Raw genomic sequence first — 375 nt, forward strand, 5'->3', positions numbered from 1 at the left:
GAGAGAGAGAGAAGGAGAAGAGAGAGAAGGAGAGAGAGAGAGAGGGAACGAGAGAGAGAAGAGAGAGAGGAGAGAGAGAGGAGAAGAGAGGGAGAGGAGAGAGAGAGAGAGAGAGAGAGGGAGAGGAGAGAGAGAGATCAGAGAGAGGGAGAGAGAAGAGAGAGAGGGAGAGAGAGAGAGAAGAGATTGAGGAGAAGAGAGGGAGAGGAGAGAGAGAGAGAGAGAGAGAAGAGAGAGAGGGAGAGGAGAGAGAGAGGAGAGAAGAGAGAGAGGGAGAGGAGAGAGAGAGAGAGGGAGAGAGAGGGAGAGGAGAGAGAGAGAAGAGAGAGAGGAGAAGAGAGGGAGAGGAGAGAGAGGGAGAGAGAGAGGGAGAGA

Source organism: Nanorana parkeri, unplaced genomic scaffold, assembly GCF_000935625.1.
Source record: "Nanorana parkeri isolate BGI_ZX_2015 unplaced genomic scaffold, ASM93562v1 scaffold2213, whole genome shotgun sequence".
NCBI lineage: Eukaryota > Metazoa > Chordata > Amphibia > Anura > Dicroglossidae > Nanorana > Nanorana parkeri.